The sequence below is a fragment of the Leptodactylus fuscus genome, chromosome 7 (genome assembly GCF_031893055.1).
Source record: "Leptodactylus fuscus isolate aLepFus1 chromosome 7, aLepFus1.hap2, whole genome shotgun sequence".
Lineage (NCBI taxonomy): Eukaryota > Metazoa > Chordata > Amphibia > Anura > Leptodactylidae > Leptodactylus > Leptodactylus fuscus.
Window position 1 is genome coordinate 65233094 of NC_134271.1, and position 12520 is coordinate 65245613.

The window sequence follows — 12520 nt, forward strand, 5'->3', positions numbered from 1 at the left end:
AATCATGGCCGTATCTACTGGCAACCAGTCAAGGCTCCCAGACTCATCATTGCTATAGTTCTATTACATGTTGCCATAGGCAGCGAATAATAGAAGTTACAGGTGTCAGAACACAATTTTTTTTTCTATTTTGCAAAGATTTTTAAAAGGTACCAAAACATTATAAATACTATATAAATCTGGTATCACATTGATCATACAGAGAAACAGAATGCAGGTACCATATAATTTTTACCACATAGTGATTGCCAAAAAAATTGAACCCTTAAGGGATTGGCACTAACACGTTTTTTTCTAATTTCACCCCATCTGATTTTTTTTTTTCTAGCTTCCCAGTACATTGTACAGGATATTGAATGATGCCATTACAAAGTACAGTTTGTCTTGCAAAGAATAAGTCATCATGTGAACCAAAAAAAAAGTTATGGCTCTTAGAAGGTGGGAAGGAAAAAATAGATACACAAAAACAAAAATTGTCTCAGTCTTTAAGGTGTTGTATACAGCTAGGAAGCTGATAGTGCGCTGAATTCAGAAGGGTACTTGGTGAAAGTCCTCCTTGAGGCTAGGGTCACACAGTGGAAAATAAAGAAATTCCTCTTCATTTTTGTATTCGGCCACGGGATTGTCGCAATGGAGAGAGCGGAGAGAGCGGCGGGGGAGCATTGGAAGGTGATTGTAAGAGTTTTTTTTGTTTTAAACATTAAGGTGGAACATAATGAAGGGGCAGATGAAGGGGGGACGGCATGACACTGGGGCAGATGAGGGGGGGGAACGGCATGACACAGGGGACAGAGATGGAGGGATATGAAACTGTGGGCAGATGAAGGGGAGGGACGGCATGACACTGGGGGCAGAGATGGAGGGACATGAAGCTCTGGGCAGAGATGGGGGGACATGAAACTGGGGAACAGATGGGGACATGAAACTGGGGGAAGGGATGGGGACATGAAACTGTGGGCAGATGAAGGGGGGGTACGGCATGACACGGGGGGCAGAGATGGGGAACATGAAACTGGGGAAGAGATGGGGGACATGAAACTGAGGGAAGAGATGGGGGGACATGAAACTGAGGGCAGAGATGGGGGGACATGAAACTGGGGGCAGAGATGGAGGGGGGACATGAAACTGGGGGCAGATGAAGGGGTTATATGAAACTGGGGGAGAGATGGCGAGGGGACATATAATGTACGGGTGACTGTAGGAGGATTATACTGTGTGGGAGCACATGAAAAATGAATGAGAATAGGTGGGGTCAACATAAAAGTGAGTGGAGCCAAATTCACCGCGGCGCGCGCAGCATATTTTGTTCCTCTTTCTAGACTTCAAACGTTGGGAGGTATGCCTAAAGCCATCAGAAAATACATATTTCCAATGGCTTTAGCCACTGAGAATCCACGCTACTGTCTGCAGCAGTGCTATTCAGCTGGAACGCACGCCGTTATGGACGCATGTTCCAAACTGAATGGGGTCACCGCAACAAGAGGAACTGTATTGCAGCGTCACGACAATAGAAAGGTTGAGAACCACTGGTTTAGACCAAGGAATATTAATGTGTTAGAATGGCCCGGTGTTAGGATGGGGTCCCGCAGGTTTTCCTTCCGGCGCACAGCGCCACCTGACAATCCAGTTCTGCCCTCGGCATCGGCCGGTGAGAGCTGTGGAGTCTAAGTCCAGCATTTGGCCTACTGAGCATGCTCAGACTTTTTGGAAACGCTCTGAGGCTAAGTCTCATTTCCACCCTACTGAGCATGCTTGGACTTTTTGGAGATGCTCTGAGGCTAAGTCTCATTTTCACCCTGCTGAGCATGCTCAGACTTCTTGGAGACGCTCTGAGGCTGTCTCATTTTCACCCTACTGAGCATGCTCAGACTTTTTGGAGACGTTCTGAGGCTACGTCCTTTTCCACCCATACTGGGCATGCCCAGTGAGGTTATGGCCACTGCCCTGTGGGCGGGGACTTGCCTTTATATGGTGTGAGCCGACGCCCACCGGGTGCTCACACTTTGACTATCAACTTTGAGACAGGAGGTCAGGGCTAGGTTCCTGTGAAAGGCAGGTTGTCAGTTCTGGGATTCTAGATAGGATTCCTGGGTACTGCCAGTAGGGAACTATTAGCCTGATTGAACCATCCAGTAGGATTGTAGCTCCAAAGCTGTTAGTGGAGCCTTTGTGTTGCTGACCAGGGGTGACATTTAACCCTTGGCAGCCTTTGTTACAGCCAATTCACATTGGAAGCTGCCTAAACTCACTTGCCCAGTGAAGCCAACTGGTGTAAGCCTCATTGCAGCCATTTCATATTAAAGTTGCACAAACACCCTTGCCCAGTGAAGCCAACTGTGTAAGACACATTGCAGCCAGTTCACACTAAAGCTGCACAAATACACTTGCCCAGTGAAGCCAACTGGTGTAAGCCTCCTTGCAGTCTGTTCACATTGGGAGCTGCGCAGACACATTCATCCAGTGAAGTTACCTGGTGAACGTATGTTGCTCCCTGTTCACACTAGAACCGCACAGACATACTGCTGCCCTGCTTAGGTAGACGGCTCCCCCCTGGGGCTTGTGGACCTCGACTGCAACCACTACCGCAGTCAAGAGGTTCTGTTAAATTATAATTTATATATATAGACAGAACCTTAACACCCGGTCAAAGTCCAGACCTAAATCCCATTGAGCATCTGTGGAAAGACATGAAAATTGCTATTCACAGACGCTCTCCATCCAGTATGGCTGAAATATACACTAAAAGAGGCACATGTATCAATTGTTCAGTGTGACAGGTGAGGGAAAGCAGTACACACACAAATAAACAAGTTAAAAAACAAATTATCAGTTCAAAGGATGGCCCTCTGACTTTTTATGGTCCCTTTGATTGGTGATATGATGCTTAGTTCTTATAGAAGGACATAAATCCATGCGACAGATTTAGCCCCCTCTGGAATGTGTCAAAGATGGTCATGAGTTTATACTCCCATACTCTCCTGTCATGTTTACATTTGAAATTCACTCTTAAAATCAAAATTTTCATGTCACTGATGATATTATGATTTTGATTGCAGAAGTGTTTTGGCACAGGGAGGTCCATTCTCTGCTCTGTAATCGTGTGGCGGTGTGAGTTCATCCTCATCCTAAAAGTCTGTCCCATCTTGTCTACATAAAGATCCCCAGTGGGACACTTGGTACATATTATTAAGTACACCACATTAGGTGTGCTGCAGGTGAAGGTACCTGGGATCTTGTAGTCCTGATTAGAGTTGGGGATCTTTATTTTGTCAGTAGTCAGTATGTGTTGGCATGTTTTGCACTTTTTCTGTCTGCACGGGAACACTCCTGTTGTAGTTGGAGGTGACAGTGAGCTCCTAATGATCATATTCCTGAGATTAGGTGGCTGTCTATAGCACAGGAGAGGGAGATCTGGAAATATGGACTTTAGAGGGTCGTCTTTTTGCAGTAGTGGATGTAGTTTGTGTGTGATTCCTCTCAGTATCCCCAGGTGTGGGTTGTATGTGATGACCAGGGGCACCCGATTGTTTTCCTGTTTGGCATTGTATTTTAATAAATCTGATCTTGGTGTTCTGGTGGACCTGGCTATTTGGTTTTCTATTGTTCTTGGATGATAAGCCTGTCTCAAGAATGTATTTTTTGAGGCCACCAAGATGTTTGTCCCTATCTACAGGGTCTGAACATATGCGATTGTATCTGACAGCTTGGCTGTAGACAATGGAGTTCTTTATGTGTTTGAGATGAAAACTATCCCATCTCAGGTAGGTTGGGTGGTCAATTGGCTTCTGATGTCAACTTTGTTGCTCTGTATCTTGATGACTTTGTCCAGGAAGTTTATTTCAATAAAGGAGTAATTGAACGTCAGGTTGATGTTGGGATGGAACTGATTGGATTAGGATATTGTCAATGAAGCAATAGTAGGCCGGAGGCTTGGTGGTGCAGGTGGATAGGAAGTCACTCTCAAGTTTGGCCATGAAAAGATTAGCTTACCGTGGTGCCATTTTGCTTCATATTGCTGTCCCGGTCTGTATATGAAGTGAAAGATGGCTCTACAAAGTATTAATATAGAGGGCTGAATACTTTTGCACATCACACTTTGTATGTATCATTTTCCTTCTACATCACAGTTATCTGCTACTTTGCTACGTTTTACTTACAATCTCAGTAAAATACATGATTGCTGCGAATGAACCTTATTCAAAATAATAACACCTCCGCCCCCAGAATGACCCCCAAAAACGTCCAGGACAAGGAAATAGGGTTAAGTGGGTTGGCCACAGCTTTATTAACGGAATATTAACATAAACTCAAGTCCAAATAAACAGTGTAGACCTTCAAGTCTTCCTCCTAAGCAGGCCGCTGGTAGACAGCAGGACTGCTAAACTGTCCTTCGTCCCACGGAATGTGGGACACTTCCGCCACGGAGAAGACAGTGTACCACCCCCTACAACTGGCTCCGACCAACCCCACCAGCCAAAACCAAGGCCCTCTCAACGCCAGTCTGCAAATCAGACAAGAAAATGTCCAGGCCGGGAGGAGCAAATCCCTGTTGTCCCCGGACAGTTCAGCATGCCTAACGGCTACACCACCCAAGGAGCACACATGTTTAGCAACCCGAACATTCAGAACTTTCCGGGAGCGCTCGAGCACAGCGTGAGAGCAAGCGCCGTGCCACCGGGACAACCTCAGACCAGACAGGTATCAATTTGGGAAAGAAATCAGTAAAACGAGTGAAATCTTGCCAAATAACAGAAATAAGGTCACCCAACTTCACTTTCCCCAAGTCGTTCCCACCTGCATGCACCACTAAGATCACCGTCCCTGTAACCCCCCGACTGAGCTTAGCTACCACCGATAAGACCCGAACCCACTTAAGGCCTCGAATTCTCACCCAATGAAACGCAATACCGGGAAGGCCGAGGGAGAGGCCGGAAGGTCGAACCGCCGCTCTGCGCTCCGCCCAGAAAACATTCGAGTGGCCCAAAATCCACACCGAGACAGGGGGCGGACCTAGAAGAAAAACAACAGGACTAAAAAATCAAGCAAAGAAATCATGCAAGCAATAAATCAGGACGAACATAACGCCGGAAACAATCGGATTTCCACCTACCCAACCTCTTAATAGATTCAGGATCCAAACCACAAAGGTCGGCCGTAGTGGCCGCCCCTATGCGGAAAGAATGAGTGCCGAACTCATCCGGATTCAAACCTAAAAAACGCAGAGCCGAACGGAAAACCGCCGAGAACTGGAAACATGTAAGCGGCAAACCGGAACTATGAACCAAAAATACAGGTGACCGAACGCGGCGCTCCAAAAACTCCCCAACTAAACGTACTGGATAAAAAATGTGAATCTATGGGGTGGATAGAAACCCACGACCCCTGACCATAAACGTTGGTTTTGGAACGACGTATACAGATGCGCATCCCCGAGGTGACGTAGAAATCGTCCCCAACCGCCAACCCCACTCCCCAGAGGACTTACTAGCAGGGAGAAGTTCACCAATCCTCAAGGCACCAAAGAAAACCAAAGAAAAGGCTCTAAACAGAAGGACTTCACCTTCATCATCACACACAACAGGGAACACATGCAACAATTTCTCTAACAACTGGAAAAAGACGGGGCGACGCAAGTCGCGGCGCCCCGACTCTTTCCTCCACCCCTTTAAAATTTGCCTAACCAAAAAGAACTTGGTCACATCCAGACGACCTAACAGTTTGAACATAAAGGCTAATCCTGCGAGCTTCCTTGTCGCCGCCGCAGCAGAAACCCCTTGACCGCGAAGACTAGCCAGGAAAGATAAAACCTTCTGAGACAAAAGGTAATCCTCCGCGGGTAAAAAACCGCCAGAAGTGGACAAAAAATGTTGCCAGGCTCCAACATGACCCCGCCATGTGGACGGGGCCACCGACTTCCGAACCAAGGACATCAGATTGACTCCAATAAGGTCCACAAAGCTGCCGGACATGGTGTCCCCTCCTCCTCTGCTGATGGATGCAAAGAGCAAAAAAGCTGAAAGTTAGAACGGGACAAGGCATCAGCAATGGTATTTTGAGCCCTCGGTACGTGCCGGGCACGGAACCAGATGTTGGCCTGCAGGCAGCGAAGAACCAAATGCCTAAGAAGCGCTAGCACCTCCAAAGAAGAGGAGGATAAGCTGTTCACCACCTGCACGACCGACATGTTGTCAGGTCAAAAGCATATGCGACAATTGCTGAGGTTGCGCCCCCATAACTCCACGGCCACCACTATGGGAAAAAGCTCGAGGAGAGTCAAATTTCTAACCAAACCGTTTTCGACCCAGGAGGAGGGCCACCGATCCCTACACCACTTACGCCCAAGGATCGCACCAAAATCGTCGCTCCCCGCAGGGTCAGTAAAAAGACAAAGGTCGGAACTAGCCTCAAGTTGGGATTCACAGACCGCTCTACCATTGAATGACGACAGAAAAGACTGCCACACTCGTAGATCATCCCGCAGGGTCCGAGTAATCCTAATAAAATGGCGTGACTGATTAACACCCTTAGTAGCTAGGGACAAGCGACGACAAAAAGTGCAACCCATGGGGATCACTTTGCATGCAAAATTCAGGAGTCCTAACAGAACCTGCATTTGATGCAAAGTAACCTTCTTAGAATTCGCGACCGTATTAACCTCATGCACTAGGCGATCTAACTTGTCTTCCAATAAGCAGAAGACCATAGCGACCGAATCAATCTCAATTCCAAGGAAAGAGAGGCAGGTCAAAGGCCCCACCGTCTTTTCTTTGGAAAGGGGAACCCCGCACAACTCCATTAACGATTGAAAAGAATGCAACAAAAATTGACAAACCGGGTGGCCCAACAAAAAGGAAATCATCCAAATAATGCAGGATGGAGTGATATCCCATCTCGAAGCACACAACCCATTCTAAAAAGGATGCAAAAAGCTCAAAATAGGAACAGGAAATTGAGCACCCCATTGGCTAACACATATCAACGAAAAACTTTTCGCGCAATGAGCAGCCAAGGAGGCGAAAACAGTCTGGATGAATGGGGAGTAACCGAAACGCAGCTTCTATATCTGATTTAGCTAAGAGGGCTCCCCTGCCCGCCCGACGCACTAAATCAACGGCTTTGTCAAAAGACGTGTAAGAAACTGCCGCCAGCTCCCTACTGATACCATCGTTAACTGAGTCCCTCTTGGGATAGGACAAGTAGTGAATGAGGCAAAATTTACCAGGTTCCCTCTTAGGCACTAAGCCCAACGGAGAAACCCTCAAATTAGCAAAAGGAGGGCCATCAAATGGGCCCGCCATTCTGCCCAACGCCACTTCCTTCATCACCTTGTCCCAAGCCAAAGGTTCATCGGCCAGAACCGAACGAAGGTTACCAGAGAAGGAGGAGACCGGCGAATCCTCAAACGGGATGACAAAGCCAAACTCAAAACCCTCTTCATGCAGTCTTGCCTCCCGCCTCCGCGGGTACAGACTTAGCCACTGCTGAAGAACCAAGCCTCTCACTGGAGTTCTCGCCTGTGCCGGAAGAACCCATCTTGGATAAGTTCTTTCCCCGGCACGAGCATTGAAGGGCAGCGTGATAACCCCCGCAGACTGAGCAGTCATGCCTGAATCTGCAGGAGTTGAAGAACCTACAGTGTCCTTCGTTGTAAAGCCAATAGGATCCCGTCGGCTTGTGGGGAATAGAGCCTGGACCGGAGGATAAACCTCCGGTACCAGCTGGAAAGGACTTCTGAGACTTGTGGGAGAAGATGAGGTGAACCCAGACGTCCATTGCCTTCGACGCCCAGCCAACTGCCGGGGACAAAGCCAAACGATGCCTAAATTCCTCATCATAACGCCACCAAGCCGAACCTCCGTGCAGCTTGTGGGCGCTATAGATGGTATCCAAATAGATGAAAAGCTCCGGGCCTTTAGCAGGATGCTGCTCGCACAGAATGTGCGCAAAAATTGCAAAGCCTGAAGCCAATTACCGAAAGTCTTTGCGACTTTTGGCTTCCTTTCCAAACCCCTCTCAAAAGTCCTTTCTTTATCAACGGTCCCATGGTCAGTAGACAACAGGGACCAAATATCAATGTATTCGCCCTGAGAGATTTTCTCCCAGGTCTCTGCCGACACATGCGTACCGAGTGGAGAGACCCCACAGAAAATGGAATCCCTGAAAGTTAGACCCGCAGGAAAGGCAGCCGGCAGTGGCGTAACTACCACCATAGCAGCGGTAGCAGCTGCCACAGGGCCCGGGACATTAGGGGCCCGGCGACAGCTGCTACAGCTGCTATCATTATGCTCGGAGGTCTTTTCGGACCCCCGAGTATAATGATCGGGGCCCCCTGTTGGTGGAATACTTTCCACCAACAGGGAGCCCCGAAGCTGCAGCAACGGCTGAGACACAGGAGCTGCAGCTCTGGCTCCTGTCAGCGCTGCAGGACGTTCCCCCCCCCTCTCTCCCCCCTCCCTTTCTCTGCTGTCCTCTGCCCACCAATGAGAGGAGGAGGCGGGGCTTATCCCTGCCGTCCAGCACAGAAGAGAAGAGGAAGAAGCTGCTCCAGGAAAATGAAACTGAAGCTACACAGGTACGTACTGGGGTTACTATACTTATTACTATCAGGCATTTGGGGGGATTACTTGTGTTTTAGTAACTCCATGTGCCTCATAGTAATAGCAGTTAACCCCATCATCTCCCTCACATTAACCCCTGTTTGCCTCACCATAAGAGTTACTGATATGTGAGACATATGGGGGTAATAATAATGAAGATACTTTATTATTACCTCCATGTCTCTCACATATCAGTAACCCTTATGGTGAGGCAGACAGGGGTTAATGTGAGGGAGATGATGGGGTTAACTGTTATTAATATGAGGCACATGGAGTTACTAAATTGTAATGCACAGGACCAGATTTTTTTTTATCCACAATTTGTCCTGGTATAGCGGTCAGCGGGTGACAGTATTTAGTCCTGTAGGGGCCACTAAGGGACATTATACTGTGTGCAGGGGCCACTATTGGGTATAATACTGTGTGCAGGGGCCTCTAAGGGACATAATACTGTGTGCAGGGGCCACTATGGGACATAATACTGTGTGCAGGGGCCACTATGGGACATAATACTGTGTGCAGGGGCCACTATGGGACATAATACTGTGTGCAGGGGCCACTATGGGGGATAATACTGTGTGCAGGGACCACTATGGGACATAATACTGTGTGCAGGGGCCACTATGGGGTATAATACTGTGTGCAGGGTCCACTATGGGACATAATACTGTGTGCAGGGGCCACTATGGGACATAATACTGTGTGCAGGGGCCACTATGGGACATAATACTGTGTGCAGGGGCCACTAAGGGACATAATACTGTGTGCAGGGGCCACTAAGGGACATAATACTGTGTGCAGGGGCCACTATGGGACATAATAGAGCGCGCAGGAATGCGTAGGGGGGACTCGGTCGAGATCTTCGGTGTCGGGGGGGGCCCCATGTCAAAAGTTCGCCACGGGGCCCCGCCATTCCTAGTTACGCCACTGGCAGCCGGCAAAGGCACGAGCCCGCCGACCCCCTCCCCCAGGGCCCTATCAGAGGGGGAACTCTCTACCGAAGCTAAGACGCGACGCAGAAAGGAGGCGAGATCTTTGCCTGGGGCCGGGTTAGCAAGGGACAAACAGGCTGGGAGACAGTTCAACTCACCGTCGGATCTGTTCCCCGTGGCCGGCCCAGGCTGGTACAGTCCAGGTGTAGGTTCAGGAGCGGCAGGCATATTGGCTTGGTGGTGAGATGCCTCTGCAGTGGTTCAGGATCCGGACGAAGCTGAAGGCCGGTGACGAGGTGACTGCGGGCTCCGAGACGCAGTGTGACGTCGATCCCCATGACGTGAAGAGCAAGCAGGAACGGCGGCTACGTGACCTTGACGATGGGGCATGACTACTGCGTTGAGAACAGCAACTGGAACAGCTGTGGCAAGGATGGTAGGCGAAATCTCTTCTGTGGCAATGATGAGGCCGAGAAGTGCTTCCACCTGAGGAAAACGAAGAGGAACAGGAGGATGCATGTGAATGGGACCTACGACCAGACCCCGCTGGGCTCCCGCCCGAGGGTTCCTGCGCTTATGTCTGCGTGTAGAACCCACCCGGGTGACCCCTGACCCAATGGACTGAGGGTGCCCAGGGGCTCACGAGTAAACTTCACGGGAGTTTTAAGTTTGTGATTGTAAGGTGACAAAATGTGAAAAACTTCAAGAGGTATGAATACATTTGCAAGACACTAGTAAATTCTCTGTAATTCCTAGATGTTTAATGAACAGGTTATACACTCACCGGCCACTTTATTAGGTACACCATGCTAGAAACGGGTTGGACCCCCTTTTGCCTTCAGAACTGCCTCAATTCTTCGTGGCATAGATTCAACAAGGTGCTGGAAGCATTCCTCAGAGATTTTGGTCCATATTGACATGATGGCATCACACAGTTGCCGCAGATTTGTTGGCTGCACATCCATGATGCGAATCTCCCGTTCCACCACATCCCAAAGATGCTCTATTGGATTGAGATCTGGTGACTGTGGAGGCCATTGGAGTACAGTGAACTCATTGTCATGTTCAAGAAACCAGTCTGAGATGATTCCAGCTTTATGACATGGCGCATTATCCTGCTGAAAGTAGCCATCAGATGTTGGGTACATTGTGGTCATAAAGGGATGGACATGGTCAGCAACAATACTCAGGTATGCTTTGGCATTGCAACGATGCTCAATTGGTACCAAGGGGCCCAAAGAGTGCCAAGAAAATATTCCCCACACCATGACACCACCACCACCAGCCTGAACCGTTGATACAAGGCAGGATGGATCCATGCTTTCATGTTGTTGACGCCAAATTCTGACCCTACCATCCGAATGTCGCAGCAGAAATCGAGACTCATCAGACCAAGCAACGTTTTTCCAATCTTCAATTGTCCAATTTCGATGAGCTTGTGCAAATTGTAGCCTCAGTTTCCTGTTCTTAGCTGAAAGGAGTGGCACCCGGTGTGGTCTTCTGCTGCTGTAGCCCATCTGCCTCAAAGTTCGACGTACTGTGCGTTCAGTGATGCTCTTCTGGCTACCTTGGTTGTAATGGGTGGCTATTTGAGTCACTGTTGCCTTTCTATCAGCTCGAACCAGTCTGGCCATTCTCCTCTGACCTCTGGCATCAACAACGCATTTCCGCCCACAGAACTGCCGCTCACTGGATGTTTTTTCTTTTTCGGACCATTCTCTGTAAACCCTAGAAATGGTTGTGCGTGAAAATCCCAGTAGATCAGCAGTTTCTGAAATACTCAGACCAACCCTTCTGGCACCAACAACCATGCCACGTTCAAAGGCACTCAAATCACCTTTCTTCCCCATACTGATGCTCGGTTTGAACTGCAGGAGATTGTCTTGACCATGTCTACATGCCTAAATGCACTGAGTTGCCGCCATGTGATTGGCTGATTAGAAATTAAGTGTTAACGAGCAGTTGGACAGGTGTACCTAATAAAGTGGCCGGTGAGTGTATATGTAGATTATAGCGGGATGACCACATATTCCACATATACAGACAAGTAGATTTACAATGAACAGGTTACGCTAGGTTTACACTAGGGTTTGTGTTTTCATCCTTTGGGTTTCGTTCTTCGAGACGTGAACGCTAGTGTGACCCTAGTGTTATATGTACAGTTTATAGCGCATGAACATATACAGTAAACCCTCTGCTGCTCATCCACTGGATGAGAGCAACGGACAATAAATGACAGATGCAAATGGCGCCCCCTTCCTCGTGTCTCTCCACATTCACACATTTTTTATTTTTCTAATGGGATAAATAGTCTTTCTGCTCCCTTTACAACATAGAGTCCTATGTAAAAAAAAAAAAAAAACTTAAAGAGGACCTTTCACCACTTTTGGGCACATGCAGTGTTATATACTGCTGGAAAGCTGACAGTGCGCTGAATTCAGCGCACTGTCGGCTTTCCCGATCTGTGCCCGGTGTAAAGAGCTTACGGTGCCGGTACCGTAGTGCTCTATGGTCAGAAGGGCGTTTCTGACCATTAGCCAGAGACGTCCTTCTGCCTCGCGGCGCCAATCACGCTGTGCTGTGGAGCGGGGAGGAACTCCCCCCTCCCGCTCCTGATAATGCTCGTCTATGGACGAGCTGTGTGAGCAGAGGGAGGGGGCGTTCCTCCCTGCTCTCACAGCACAGCGCGATTGGCGCCGCGAGGCAGAAGGATGTCTCTGGCTAATGGTCAGAAACGCCCTTCTGACCATAGAGCACTACGGTACCGGCACCGTAAGCTCTTTACACCGGGCACAGATCGGGAAAGCCGACAGTGCGCAGAATTCAGCGCACTGTCAGCTTTCCAGCAGTATATAACACTGCATGTGCCCAAAAGTGGTGAAAGGTCCTCTTTAAAAAAAATAATAAATATCCTATTTCTACTTTTAGTCTTTATGAACATGCAGTCCCATGTAACACACATGACGTCCCTTCATCCCTATCCATCCTGCA